The sequence below is a fragment of the Nuphar pumila genome, chromosome 6, assembly GCF_984573655.1.
Source record: "Nuphar pumila chromosome 6, dmNupPumi1.hap1.1, whole genome shotgun sequence".
Taxonomy (NCBI): domain Eukaryota; kingdom Viridiplantae; phylum Streptophyta; class Magnoliopsida; order Nymphaeales; family Nymphaeaceae; genus Nuphar; species Nuphar pumila.
This window is the reverse complement of record NC_143254.1, coordinates 52101107-52116251: the sequence shown is the minus strand read 5'-3', so window position 1 is coordinate 52116251 and position 15145 is coordinate 52101107. Positions and strand designations below refer to the sequence as shown.

The window sequence follows — 15145 nt, the reverse complement described above, 5'->3', positions numbered from 1 at the left end:
TCAGGGATGACGGCTTCAGTAGAATCCAGGACTGCAGTTGCCCTATCATGCTCCTCTTTAACGAGACAAAACTCTAAGGTGTGTCCGGACTCGCCACAAAAGACGCACTCAAGTGATACTAGGATCGGACCACTACCATCTGAGAATTCCGGCGCAGCTTGTCGATCTGCCTGGACTTACGAGGGTAGATGTCCCCCCACTCGAACATATACCGAGGACCAGGTTGCTGCTAAAGGTATCTGAAATTCTGGGGGTAGTGGGCTACCCGTCTCATCCGTGAAGGTTGGTGGGGGTGGGCGATTAGCCCAACACTCTTCCCAGGACACCCTACGTCCTCCTCTCTCAACATAAAGGCCCCTACCTCTGACGGAACGAGCGCGCATTCTACGACCACCCCTTTTGTGGTGGCCACTCGGACCAGCTGACGGATCCATCACACACAAGTACTGATCAAAGTAAAGGCAATGCATTAATTTTATCAAAGCAAGAAAATTAAGCGTCTACTTACAGTGCAGTGGGAAGCTCGATGATCAAGGCTCAACCGCTCTTGTCCTGGCTTTGATACCAAAAGTTGTAACGCCCCAAAAGTTCGACTTGAGAGAAAAAGGTTTGCATAGAAATACCTTCGAAAAATCAGAGTTTGCAGCAAAGATTTTCAAAGATACCAAAGGATTTCAAAAACACAAGTCAATTCTTTTGGGTACGTTAGCAAAAAGACTCAGCGCAAATACAAGTTCATTTTCTAAGCCAAAATAGTGAGCAGAGAATAAAACGTACATTTATAAAAGAAAGGGTTTAATTTATACAAGGCAGAAGGGTGTCCACCCCCAAAACAACAAAAAAGGTACAAAACCAAATAGCCAGCGTGTCGACGAGAGAGGCAAAGCTTTGACCACGTAGTATCTGCACCGCCGCCTATAAGAAGAGCTACATGTCACCTACACCCATAAAGAATGGGGTCAGTCCTGAAAACTGGTAGGTACGCAAAAGGAATAAAATGAACTAATCTAAAGCATGCTTGAACAGAAGCAAGCAGAAACAGATACAATCTACACAAGTGAACAACAAGACTAACCGATATATCATAAATTCAAGCAAACTAGTGATACAGTGATATCAATGTAACTGTAAGCAATCATAATCAGGCTTATCATGCATACCTTCCAACTATCGCAAACAACAGACGGATAGTAAGGTAAAAGCAAGCAGTACGAGAATAAATAATTGTGAGCATGCCATACTGTGATCTGATTATTATCTGGACATTGTGGGTACGCACAATGTATAAACGTAGAAACAACCGAGATCCTTTCGGGGGTTCATTATGCCATGTATTTTATTATACCCCGAAGGACTGACTGAGTCCGCTCCTAAGGGGACGACCTGTGGTCGAGAGAGCAAGTCCCCAAAGGCTAGAAAGGGCCCACAGATGCATCCAACTTCTGCAGATGTGCCGAGCGACTACCACCTAGGATACTTATGGTGACGCCATCTCCCCTACCACCGATGACTGGGGAAGTCGGGTCTTTGCCCGAAATGGCCATGAATGGCCTGTCCACCGGATGGTTTGTACCATCCATCCTCTCTCTTGATGAACCAGCCCGAACACGCACGATGAAGGGTTATTCATCATCATCGCCTTGCTCTATATGCCCTGGTCTATTCGACCCACTCGAGCATCTTGCCTGCGAAGGCGCATGTTTATCATTTAGTCAGATATTCAAAAAGCAGAACATGAGGCCATTCACTTTGTGCTACGCATCATAACATCGCATAGCACTGCCAAAAGATGTAGCTAAGTTTATAGCCACAAGTCACCAGTAATACTCAAAGGAGCTCAAGTGCTGACAGCAATTTCTAAAGGCACCTGCAAGGCAGAACAATAGCATAATCGAAGTCTATATGGCACAAGCAAGAAATGAGTCAGCATAAGTAAGCAAGGCAATAAGTAAAGTGCGAAAACATAATAGCCAGGGCGCATAAAGCGCGGGGCAACATAAAGTAAAGTATTGTAAAGTAAACAGGACAAGGATCGCGAAACCGAGTCCTTGAGTTTAAAAGACAGAAGGTAAGGTACTGAAAAGTAAATAGGACAAGGATCGCGAAACCGCGTCCTTGAGTTTAAAAGACAAAAAGGAAAGCCTAGGCACATATGGCGCGGCGGCAGCAGAAAGTAAAGTACTGGAAAGTAAACAGGACAAGGATCACGAAACCACGTCCTTGAGTTTAAAAGATAGAAAAGAAAGCCTAAGCACATATAGCGCGGCGGCAGCAGAAAGTAAAATGCTGGAAAGTAAACAGGACAAGGATCACGAAACCGCGTCCTTGAGTTAAAAGACGTACATATACGTATATAAGCAGATTGTTTAATTATCTTTCCTTTAGTTCAGTTTAGTTCATTCAAAGTCCTTTCGCGCAACTTTCCCCTACCTTGGGGATTCGCGGGTTCCTGCACGACTGCGGGCGTAAGTTCGAAGGGTATCAGGCCACGAGACACGCAGGCGCTCCGTCGTGCAACCTGCACACGCTAAAGAGATTAGCACAAGTCAAAAGCGAAACAAGGGTCTGGCCGCCAAGCAGAGATAGGTAGGCAGGGCCCCTGACGAACAATCCGAACGACAGGCGGCAACAAGGGGCTGAGCCCTGCCGACAACAGAAGAGACGACAGGGGGCCCCGCCCCCTGCCGGCAAACAAAAACGATGACAGGGGGCCCCGCCCCCTGTCAGAAAACGGAAAAGATCACAGGGGCCTTGCCCCGTGCCGACAAACAGAGCAATGACAGAGGGCGAAATCCCATGCCGACAGGCCAAACAACGACATGGGGGCTCCTCCCCCTGTCGGTAAACAAAACAGTGACAGGGGGCGAAGCCCCCTACCGACAAGTCGAACAACAACAGGGGGCTCCACCCCCTGTCGGCAATCAGAACGACGACAGGGGCCAAGCCCCCCGTCGACAAACCGATGGTGACAGGGGGCCAAGCCCCCTGTCGGCAACCCAACGATGACAGAGGGCCAAGCCCCCTGCCAACAGACCGAATAGCGACAGGGGGGCGAAGCCCCCTGCCGGCAAACAGAAGCAAAGGCAGGGGGCTCCGCCCCCTGCCAGCACACGAAGGTGACAGGGGGCTCCGCCCCCTGCCCGCACACAAATAAAGGCAGGGGGCCAGGCCCCCTGCCGCTAAACTGACAACGGCAGGGGGCCAAGCCCCCTGTCGACGAAATCGCCTGCGACAGGGGGGAAAACCCCTGCCGACCCATCGCCGGTGTCAGGGGGCCAAGCCTCCCCCCGACACACTGACGATGGCAGGGGGGCAGGCCCCCTATCGACAAACCGCCGGCGACAGGGGCTAAACCCCCCCGCCGACCCATCGTCGGTGTGAGGGGGGCAAGCCTCCCCCCGACACACCGACGATGGCAGGGGGCCAGGCCCCCTGCCGACAAACTGCCGGCGACAGGGGGCTAAACCCCCCGCCGACCCATCGTCGGTGTCAGGGGACCAAGCCTCCCCCCGACACACCGACGATGGCAGGGGGCCAAGCCCCCTGCCGACAAATGGACAACAGCAGGGGGCGAAGCCCCCTGCCGACGAACCCGAGCTTCGGGAAGGGGGAGAAGGACGCTTACCTGCAGCAGTCCGGCGGCAAGTCACGGGAGAAGAAGGAGAAGGTGGCGGTCGACGCGAGCACGGAGGAGGGGAGCTCACCACCACCAAGGTGGCTGCCGGATGGCCGATCGAGCAGTCGCCGGAGCTGAGTCGAGAACGGGAGACAGAGAGGGAGAGGAAAGAGAATCGAGCGAGGGCAAATGCCCTCGCCCGAGGCACCCTAACCCTTTTAAAAAAGGGAGGTGTACCGGCTTCTCGAAAATTCGAGAAGCCGGATCCGGGCTGCTCTCGGATCTGGGTCCGGCTCGAATCCGGGATCGTCAGCCGACCAAGACACGTGCCTGGCGCGTGTCGGACACGTGTCAGACTCGATTTTTTTTTTCCAGACATTACACTAAGAGTGATGGTTCTCTTGAAAGGTATAAGGCTCGTCTTGTAGCTAAAGGGTACAGTCAAGAATATGGGATTGACTATGAAGAGACATTTGCTCCAGTAGCTCGTATGGTTACTGTCAGATGTCTTATCACCATTGCTTCAATTCGAAAATGGAATATTTACCAAATGGATGTCAAAAATGCCTTTTTAAATGGAGATATTAATGAAGAAATTTACATGGATGCTCCACCTGGTATGGAAATCCCTAAAAATAAAGTTCTTCGTCTTCGTAAAGCTCTTTATGGACTGAAACAAGCACCCAAGGCTTGGCACGATAGGTTTAACAATGTAATGACTGAAAATGGTTTCACTTCATGCTATACTGACACTGCATTGTTTGTTAAGAAATCTGATGCAGGGATTGTTATATTATTGTTATATGTTGATGATATGTTAATAACAGGTGATGATATCAAAGGAATCAAGAGCATTAAATCTATTTTGACTTCAAGATTTGAAATGTCAGACTTAGGATTTCTGGCATATTTTTGGGAATTGAGGTTGCCTATTCTCAGAGAGGCTATTTTTTGTCTCAAACTAAACTTGCTTGTGAGATTCTTGATAGATCAGGAATCACAGATGACATGGTCTGCGAAACTCCTGAAATAGTAGGTTCAAAGATGAAGATTGATGATGGGATTCTCCTAAAAGATCCCACACCTTACCGACAACTGGTTGGATCCCTAACGTATCTCAGCATTACCAGGCCTGATATTTCTCATGCAGTACATGTTGCTAGTCAATTTCAACATGCACCTACTACAGTCCATATGAGCGTCATCCTTCGTATCTTCAGATACATAAAGGGTACAGTAAACAAGGGAGTATTTCTATCTTCTACGTCTGAATTAAGTTTAATTGTTTATACTGACTCTGATTGGGGAGGTGACATAAATAACCGTCACTCCACCACTGGTTTCTATATTTTTTTAGGTGAATCATTAATCTCTTGGAGATGCAATAAGCAGCAAAAAGTATCGCTTTCATCCACCGAAGCTGAGTATAGAGCCATGGCCTCTACTACCATGGAGATTGTTTGGATTCGCAACTTGTTGGAAGATATGAATATTCAAGTTCAAGGGCCCACAAAATTATGTTGTGATAATAAAAGTGCAATCTACATTGCCAAAAATCAACATTTCATGAGCGCACGAAGCATATCGAGATGGACTGCCACTATGTTCGTGAAGAATATTTAAGAAAAACCATTGACCTTCCTTATGTTACATCAGAATATCAACTAGCAGACTTCTTCCCCAAGGCGTTGTGTTCTCTAAGATTTAACTTCCTTCTTGGCAAACTTTCGGTCTTGACACCCTAAGTTTGAGGGGGAGTGTTAAAATATTATGTCTCTTTTAACTGTAAACTGAAATACCCATCAGGGGTATTTCAGTCTTTTTACTTAATAGGTGTCAGCCACCCTAATGGGCACATTTTTACTTTTTCTTTTTTTATTTACTTTTGCCTTTTACACCTTTTTCTTTTTACACTTTTTTTCTTTTTGATTGTTGTGAAAGGGACAGCTCCATATAACTGTTGGAGCCCCAACAGTCACAAATGTGACTGTTGGGTGCAGCTCCAAGAGTCATATTGAGCTGCACCCTGTGGCTTCTTTTTGCATTATAAATAGGCCTTAGTGGCCCTTGTAAACATATCTTTTTTTGTGAGAGCATATGCAATATCAATGCTTTTGTAAAGCCCCTCTTGGGAACTTATGAATTGAAGTTCATTTTGTTTCATGCTTTTGTGCATGTATATCCGTGCACTTGTGAGTGTTCTCCTTTGTGCCTTTGTGCACTTTGTATTTCTTGTATTGTGGTGTTACACACAATCTCTTTTTGTAGAGATTTTCACAATAACACAATGGTCCACTAAGGGATACCACAAGAAGCCTACGAAGAAGCATAAGTTACATAAACTTTATTGAATGAGGGCCTAAAAGGCCATACCTTACATGGGGGAATACCCCTCTATTTATACACAAAGGAGTGAGAGAGAGAGAACATTGGGAGGCCCAAAAGGGGACTCGTTGGGCCCCCAACGATCACATTTGTGACCGTTGGGGGTCCAACGACTCCTTTGGTTGGGACCCCCAATGCAATGCATTAAATGCATTTTACAATAAATGAAAAATAAAAAGGAAAAAGAAAATGTAAAATAAAATACATGTAAAAGACATAAAAAAGACTAAAATGCCCCTAATGGGCAGAATTACAAAAATATCCTTTATCGGGTATGATGAGATAAATACATATATATGTATATATGATTACATATATTTTAACACACCCCCTCAAACTTTGCGTAGTGATAACGAGAAGTTTGAAGATACAAAATGAGGGTTCCAGTCTTCAAAAAAAACTTCAATGAAAGTCACCAATATTATAGCACATGAAAGAACTTTGCATCTGTCAACCTTTAACTGTCTTTAATGATCATCCCCAAGCTCCTTTCACGATCTATCATAGATGCTTCATTCATCCCATCTTGAAGATCTTGTGGAACAAGTCAAAAGAAGTCCAAGTAAAAAGTACCTTTGTATCTTAATCAAATAAGAGATATAAAAAATGCATAATAGACCATAACATTGATTAAGAAGGACAATGATTCAAAAGATAATTTATGCATTTTGATTGAGTATTTATGTAAAACACGAATTAACCTTAAACATTGATAAAACACACTAAGTTCTTGAAGAAAGATAAGTGCACAAAGGCCACACTAAGAACATTTGACCAAAAATATCCCTAAGAACCATGTAAAAATGCCTTTAAAGATGTGCACTTCAAGCACCAATCACCACAAAGGAATACGTGTACAAAGACACACCAAGAACACTTGAATAAAAGTACCCAAAGGTACAAAGGGGACACCCACAAATGCAAAAGATTGAATTTCTTAGAATAGGTGAGCACTAAGGCTCCCAAAATCATTCTTACAAAGGGTTTTATCAATATCTGAAAGTAAGGAGTGTGTGTACGGAGAACACTCACAAGTGCACAAAGACACAAAATATGAGATTTGTATTAAGATAAAGTAAAAAATTTCATGTATTAGAAATATATCTAAGAAGACAATGTTCACATAAGAACAAATTGCTCTCAAGGGAAGTGTACAAGATCATACGAAAGAAAGCATGTTTAACACATATAGATCACCAATAGGGAGACTTTTTATCAACAAAAGATGAGTTAATGATTTCTCACATCTTAGAGAGAAGAAATTTTATGCCAAACAAATGTCATATGTGAACTTGCAAGGACATGATCTAAAAAAACACCCACCCAAGAGTCAAGATAATGAGTGTTATTTTAGTAAAGAACCTTACACATTTAGGAACATCTCACTCAAATGATTGCAATTACAAAAACTCATTTTGCATATCAAATACAAAGGTGGCCAAAACCATAAGGACTTAATATGTATATTAAATGCCAAAAAATCAATTTGATTTTAAAATATGCATATTAATGATATGATTCACTTGTATCTTTAAAAGACAAAATATGAATGAAATTTCACAAATTCATCCACTACAAGCAACTACCTCATTAGTCCTCCAAAACCCATAAATCAAGTGTATAAGCTACTAGATCAATAATATAAATATAATGTCATTAAAGGCCAAAGACACACACAAAGGTGTGTAAAAATACCTCTTGTCTACATGTAATAATACTTGAAGTGAGTGCATCAACGACAAGAACAAGAGAATACATGCCAACATGGACCAAAAGCATTTCTTGTCTACATAAAAATACAGTCAACATCAAGTATGTTCAACTACTAGAACAAGAGAATCAAGCCAACCATGGGGCTAAAACACAATACATCTCTTGTCTACATAAAATGGCACTTGAAATGAGTGAAAGAAGTCAACCATGGGCATATATCTCAGCGACTAGAACAAGGACACAAATGCCAACATGGACTAAAATCATACACCATGGTGTGAATCAACGTGCATTGTCTACATATAATAACACTCAAGACAAGTGTGTTCAGCTACTAAACCAAGAGAACAAAGCCAACAAAGGGCTACCAACATACAAAGGTGTAATAAAAATCTTGTCTACATATGATGACACTTAGATAAGAGTTATAAAAGGAGAAGACTTTTGAGGCAATAAGATTTGTAATGACAAACATTTAACAGATTATCAATTTCAATATATCTTAACACACTTATGGTTTCAAACTTTAGACATCCATCACATGTATACATAATTAAGAGCATCAATGGCCAAAATAAACGAGTGACACAATCATAATTAGAGATCACATAACAAGTCATTTTAGAGTCAAACTACAAGTTGCTAATCTAAAATGAAATAACACGAGGTGCACATAACTCACCTCAACAAACATCTCTAATATAACAATAATAAGGCCAAACAAATGATGCATTAAATAACATGTGATGGACAAATATAAATGCCATAAAAAGGCAATAAACACTTAAGGGAATCTTTTTTCAAATAGAAGTTTTTACAAAGAGGACCGATTAAAAATCCAATCAAAGGTCCAATATAATCAATCACAACAATATGTCTCATAACAACAATTTTGCATAAACACGAATTATGCTTAATCATGATCAATTCTTTAATTTATACTAAAAAAGACTTATCATGAAACATTAAACAAATAATGCATATGAAATTTCTATATCATGTAAGAAGAGAAAGCTCATGAAAGCTCTCATAATACAACATGCTCAAAAAGAACACTTGTGCACAAAGAGCAACAATACAAACTCGCAAATGCGAACCCAAAAGTCATAAATTTCACTAACAAAGCTTGGGCTATAATCCCACAAGCTTTAACCATGATAGATATAAAGTGCAATTATATGCACACCAAATGATAATAGATGCAATTTTTATGTAATATGTCGAATGACAATATAACAAATTTAGTTTAATATGGCCATTCTTTAATAGATGCGATAAAATTTGGAAAAACTCATGCGGAAAAATTCACAAAAAGAACAAGTTTGTAAAACTTGTAATATTAGTAGAAAATCAAAAACCAAAGGACCAAGCTTGTAGAAAGAATTGGACTTCTACAATTAGACCTTCAAATGCCCACAACAAAACTTCCCAAAAGAATAATCCTTTTAAGACTGAAACTTTGAAGGATTTTCACAAGAACAAACACTCTTCTTACAAGAACTGTGGAAGTCTCACACATAGTATTCACCAATAAGAACCACACAACACTCAAAAACGAGTATGTAAAGCAAAGAAGAAAAAACTTAACTCCAAATAGAAGAAAACCATACTTCAAGAGTTACTAGAGGTATTCATACATCACTACATGAGGAATCTCTAATTACAAAAAAATGCACTAAGACACATGATTTGAAATCATTTTTGAGATTCTTAAAAAATATCACTACATAAGAAATCTCTGATAAACATCACTACTCATAATATATGATAGCAAGTGTGTAGAAAAGAATGTGAATTATCACAAGCTTTTATATGTTAAAGAATTTCAATCTCAACTCAACTTTTCTTTAAAAACTTTTCACACATATATAATTCATGCTTTTAAGCAAACATGCAAGAGATAACTTCAAAGTACCGAAGTTATTTGATAAAAATTTAAATTCAAGGAGTCAAAGATGTCCATCAATACAAAGCTTTTAAATCATATGTAGGATTTGAAAAACAACAATAAGATCACAAAGACTCCTAAAACGATACACACGAGTTCAAGATTGACACCAACTTATGCTTGAAAGATAAGCACGATTAACGACCCTATTAAAGGAAGTTTTAAGCAATGACAAACAAGTTCACAGATTTAACTAATTATCTTTTAAGAGATTTTAAAAATTTGATATACACAAAAGCAAAGGCTCAATGAAGAACCAAATAACACAAGTACTAAAAAACAAAAAACACATACATATAGATTATTAAGGAAGTAGATATTTCTTTATAATGCATGATACTAAACGAAAAAGAATACATACCAAATAACTTTGAGAAAGAAAAGATAGAGAACAAGAAAACTTCACCATTTTTCTTAATATATCTTGAATAACAAGTTTTCTGATGCACCAAAGAGCAACTCGGTCACAACCTCGCTCTGATACCATGTGAGAAAGTATGCGAAAATGAATTGCAAGAATGCATAATGCATTCATAAGGTCCAACATTGGACAAACACAACCCCATAATGGGGAATAACACAATGGTCCACTAAGGGACACCACAAAAAGCCTACGAAGAAGCATAAGTTACATAAACTTTATTGAATGAGGGCCTAAAAGGCCATACCTTACATGGGGGAATACCCCTCTATTCATACACAAAGGAGTGAGAGAAAGAGTGAGAAAAGAGTGAGAGAGAGAGAACATTGGGAGGCCCAAAAGGGGACTCGTTGGGCCCCCAACGATCACATTTGTGACCGTTGGGGGTCCAACGACTCCTTTGGTTGGGACCCCCAATGCAATGCATTAAATGCATTTTACAATAAATGAAAAATAAAAAGGAAAAAGAAAATGTAAAATAAAATACATGTAAAAGACATAAAAAAGACTAAAATGCCCCTAATGGGCAGAATTACAAAAATATCCTTTATCGGGTATGATGAGATAAATACATATATATGTATATATGATTACATATATTTTAACAATGGTCCGATATGCTGTATTTTCCGATTCAGGGGGTATATCGTAATGCATGGATCGGCGATACTACGATATATTGTATCATATCATACAATATGATACGATACTGATAACACTGGTAAGAACCAAACCTATATCCCTTGCCGAAGCAGCTCCCGTGCAAAAGGCAATATTCCAAGAATGACATCCGCACCAGAATTATCAACAAATATGATTACCTGAAAAAGTAGAGGCCACTAAATGAACACATTAAAGCATGTGTGTGTGTGTGTGTGCATGTATTTTTGCATTAAGAAACAGTAACAAATTGAGACAACATTAAAAGAGACCAAATATTGTAAAAAAGTTGAATTTAAAGCAATTTCAATTTACTACAATATTATAGCATTAGTATTTTCACAGTATTTTCATCATTCTTGATGCAGAAAAGAGGAGGCCATCTTATCAAAGTGTTAAAGGGAGATTTCAATTAATTGCATTACACTGTTCTCAGTTCTCATTTAACAAGAAATTTTCAAACTATAATATCTATTTTTGATACGTCGAAACCTCAAACCTCTGCCTACAAAAAAAACATCACAGCTAGTTCTTGATCTCAAGGCTGCCATCACCTAACAGGGATAAGCTACAACACCCGATGCGGCAAATATTAAAATTTGCTGCATCGGATGTGGTCAAATACCCGTGAGTGCAGTCAACCCGCACCCAGTGTTATATTTGTCCAAAATGGACTCGATCAACTTTGACATAGTACATTTTGGTCCAATTTAAAAAAAATGAAATGTGGGAAGGGGGGTTAGCGTACGATCACACCACCCCCCTCTCCTCCTCCTCTCCTTTTCTTCTTCTGACAGCGGGGACGACGACAGTGGCAACTCTCTCTCTCTCTCTCTCTCTCTCTCTCTCTCTCTCTCTCTCTCTCTCTTCCTTCTCCTCCTCCTTTTGTCTTTCTTCTTCCTTCTCCTCCTTCTATCTTTTTTTCTTCTTTTGCCTCGTCCTCTCTTTCTTATTTTTATTCCTTCTCCTTCCTCCTTCGGCTCCGCCTTCTCCTCCTGAATCTATGCATGATGAATTGATGATATGATAATTGTTTTTATTTCATTAGTATTAACTTAAAACTATTACAAATTATATATATACCCTCCCCACACCCAAATTTTTTTTTAATGCCACATCGTCGTATCCGCACCCGCAACTATGTGATATAGAGGATAAATCACTTGAAGATGACATATTCTTATCCTTAGACACCTGTATGGTGTCATAGAAAAGGGAGTCCAAGACAAAAAAGAGTGGTTGGAGGATACCTAATGCTTAATTGTCAAAAGAAGCACCTAGGTGCCACCTAGGCAGGCTAGGTGCAAAGCCACTCCCTAGGCTTATGGATCTAGGTGGTAGGGCTTTGTTTTTCCACCTAGGTTGCCTAGGCGGTGCCTATGCCGTAGGGACATGGTTATTATTTTTTCTAATTTTTTGTATCATTCCTTTATTTATTTATTTTTCTTCTTCCTCCCGCCCCTCCTCCCACCCCAAAAACTTTCTTTTTTGTTCTCTCATTTTCTTCTTCTTTGCTTTTCTTTTTTACCTTCTTATTTTTTTTTCTCTTTTCCTTCTTCCTCATCTTTTCATCTCTCCGCCTTCTCTTTTTCTTCCTCTTCCTCTTTTTCTTTCTTTTATTCCTTTTATTTTTTCCTTTTTTTCCTTCTTATTTTTTCTTTTTTCTTCTTCTTCCTCGTCTCACCCTCAACTGCCTTCTTTTTTTTCTTTCCTCTCTTATTTTTCTCTTCCTTTTTATTTTTGTTATCTACATGTGTTTGACACACACACACACACACACACACACACACACACACGCACACACACATATATATATATATATATATTTATGAGAAAAGAGTTCATCCTGCTCCCTTTTTCTTTTTGTCACTGTTATGACCCTCCAAACATCAAATTTGTAGGTGTTTTATGCTCAATTTGAACCATTAGATGTGTTTATCAATACTTATTTATTGAGAAACAAGCTTTGTTTCAAATTGATTTGATGTAAAAATGTGAACATTTTATCATGAAATTTTAGTATGATATAAACCGAGATTTTTTTTTACTTCTTTAAAATACACATCTGAGCATAAAGATGCTTAATCAATTACATGTTCTCTATTACCAACAGGGGCTCTGCTTATCTGGTAGGAGCAGCTAGTGCACGTCACTTTGTGTTGGGATGTTGCAACTTCAAATCCCAATGGTATCATTGTATAACTGGTAGTGAATTTCACTCTGTAAGTATGAAAAGTTAAAAGTCAAAAAGTCAAGGATATGCACATACAAGTTAGGGATCCATGTACTAGAAAGGTTTCTACCTCTATCTGTAACTTGATTAAATGCTTGTGTATGCCAAGAATTTCCATGAAATTCCCATTAGTTCTTGCATATATGTGCATCAAAGTTGCCAAGCATGATAATCCATTAACAGCTGATCCCACTAACAACAAACAAGTCATCAGATAAAAAGGCTAAAAAGTCAGCACGACACAAATATGCAATAGCTAGAATGAGAATCTTACCTTCTTCCATGGTTTTCGTCTTCATTTACATTTGAAAATGTCCAGATCATCAATAACCCAAGGCAGAGGGACTAGATTTTCACAAGTTGTCAGGAAAGATATCCCATCCTTTGCAAACATCTCTGCAAGCTTCAACAGTGCAAATTCAGAGGATCAATCAACAGATGATTGTATAAAAAGGACTGAGATAAAGTTTACATCATTTACCAATTGCAAATTACAAAGCAATATAGCAAAATAAGTGAGCAAGAAACACAATCACAAAATAATTTGAAAAAAAAGTAACTTTGAAGGAACAGCAAACTATAAAAGGTAACTAGGCACTTTTAATCAGATATTCATAGGAAAAATATTAGCAACTTCTTTGCAACTTGAACTTTTCTGTTCTACACTTTTGAAAAGGATATGTATGATCCACTGTTTCCTTCTAGCTGTATATCAAGCATGCATCCACAATACACAAAAAGACAGTAAATTTATATTCAAGTATATGATCATACCAAGTTGACAATCTGGCACCTCTTCTAGGATGATTAAAAATGTTAAACATTGCATACAATTAAATAAAATAAATGCCAATAAAAAATAATTCTGTACAATTATTTCAAATTTTCAAAGCTAGATTTATCTTGCTATAAAAATCAATTGCATTACCTGTGCAGACCCCAGATCAAATATGTTTCCAGAAAAAATCCCCTTAACCAAGTTTTCCACACGATTGGTACCATCTTCAATTGCATCATTTAGTCGAACTACTCCCTCAAACTATGTCACAGGGATTCGGCTAGCAGGGTGCCGCACCCGCATCGACACGACTCGACGCGGATGCGGATGCGGATGCGGATGCGGATGCGGGTGCGGCACCGGGTGCGGTCAACCCGATCCTGGGTGCGTTGACCGCACCCAGGATCATTTCGGTCCATTTTTTTTGAATTTTTTTTTTTAAAAAAAATTGCCCTGCGAAATGGGCTGCGGAATTTTTAAAAAAAAAAATCTGCTAACAGCTGCTACTTTCAAAACCATCCAGATCCTTCTTTTTCGTAAAGGATTTTCTCTCTCCATAATAAATGATAATGATGGTGGTAGCCTTGCTGGCTATTAGTATTCACTGTTCTCCTGACGAGATGTAGCTTTCGGTCCATGTTCGTAAGCCAAGTGGTGGGGACGGCCATGGGCTGCGTGACTGGGCCGAGCGTGTTTTGGCTCTTCTACAAGGCCTTTAAAGTGGGCAATCCCAATAGCGAGTACCAGGCGCCCTACGCGACGCTCTACAGGAACATCTCCATACTGGGGGTGGAGGGCTTCTCGGCGTTGCCCAATCACTGCTTCGAGCTCTGCTGCGGCTTCTTCGCCCTGGCCGTCATCATCGACCTGCTCAAGTACAGGATCCTCCTCGAGAGGTGGGCCAAGTTTGTGCCGATTCTGATGGCGATGGCCATCCCGTTCTACATCGGGGGTTACTTCACCATCGACATGTGCGTGGGGAGCTTGATACTATACGTTTGGGAGAGGACGGACAAGGCGAAGGCGGAGGTGTTCGGGCCGGCAGTGGAGTCGGGATTGATATGCGGGGATGGGATATGGACGCTGCCCGCCTCCGTACTCTCTCTTGCTAAGATCAACCCACCCATCTGCATGAAGTTCCTGTCCCGCGCCCTCAACAATCGGGTGGATTCCTGGTTGAGTGGTTGAGAAGGGTTGGTGATGGAAAGTTGCTCTCTCTCTCTCTCTCTCTCTCTCTCTCTCTCTCTCTCTCTCTCTCTCTCTCTCTCTCTCTGCTTTTATCTGTTGATATTTGCTTGGACGGTCCAGTTAATTGTGTGGTGCTACCGTGTGCTGCAACAACACTCAGCCTGCTTTTGATTTAAGTCTCTGGTTTTATTCGTATTTTATCA

General features: G+C 40.4%; 2 pseudogenes; one reads left to right on the top strand and one right to left on the bottom strand.

Moving 5' to 3' along the window:
- The window catches only part of LOC149834848 (damage-control phosphatase At2g17340-like), a 94251-nt pseudogene that overhangs the window by 21489 nt on the left and 57617 nt on the right, over positions 1-15145 (bottom strand).
- Positions 14018-14942, top strand: LOC149834849 (putative metal-nicotianamine transporter YSL5 pseudogene; annotated as a pseudogene).